Raw genomic sequence first — 1,023 nt, 5'->3', positions numbered from 1 at the left:
ATATATATATATATATATATATATATATATATATATATATATATGTGTGTGTGTGTGTATATATATATATATATTTACTTTTGCTTTTGGCAATTGGGGTAAGTGACTTGCCCAAGGTCACACGGTTAGTAAGTGTTAAGTGTGTGAGGCCAGATTTGAACTCAGGTCCTCCTGACTCCAGAGCTAGTGCTCTATTCACTGGACCACCTAGCTGCCCCTTGTTACTCATATTTGAATAATATTTAAATATAAACTGTTTGAAGGAAGAGAAACTTTCAAGCAGAAGTAAGAGCTGCTTTATTGACCTCCTCAGTCTCTGTTCTTGAGGGTAAGTGTTCATTCACTTGAGAATAGGCAGCAGTAGAAATTGGGTCATTTGGCTTTTAGATCCCTCATGCTGAGCACACTGGAGATGGTTGAGGTTCTTGGGCCACCGGCCTACAAACTTTTGTGCCTTGTACAGGTAGCAACAGCAACCACAGGGGGAACCACCATTGTGCTTTCCCTTGGAAGGAAAGTGGATTCAAGGGATTTTTTTCAGGGCTACCTTAGGGAGGCAGCCTGATACCCAGACCAAATAGCAAGGGATTGAAGAGCCAGAGGTCCCAGATGCAGATCCTGACCATGTCCAGGACGGCCCATTATAACCTTAGCTCTGAATCTGTTTCCTGCTCTATACAATGGACAAAGTAATACTGGTTCAACCCAACTTCTAGAGTCTTTGTGAAGATCAAGCAAGGCAGTGTGGATGGAGTTCTTGTGAGTGCCCAAACTGCCAGGACGGTGTGAGGGTCAGCTCTCGTTCTGACCTGGTCGGATGGAGCGAGGATGGATAGGAGCTGGGGAAGACAGGTTGGAGCCAAGTTGGGAGGGGCTTGAGAAGTTAAACAGGTTAGATCTGGTCCTAGGGGCAATAGGGAGCCACTGCACTTGGTTGAATCGGGGAGTGACATGGTCAGAGCTGTACTCCAAAGAAAATGACTGGGGACAAAGTGCAGCCATATAGACAGGAGAGATGAGAGG

The sequence above is a fragment of the Petaurus breviceps genome, unplaced genomic scaffold, assembly GCF_028583685.1.
Source record: "Petaurus breviceps papuanus isolate PSGF00001 unplaced genomic scaffold, PetGlider_PUasm1.0 78220, whole genome shotgun sequence".
In the NCBI taxonomy this organism is placed as follows: Eukaryota; Metazoa; Chordata; class Mammalia; order Diprotodontia; family Petauridae; genus Petaurus; species Petaurus breviceps.
This window is presented reverse-complemented; position numbering follows the sequence as displayed.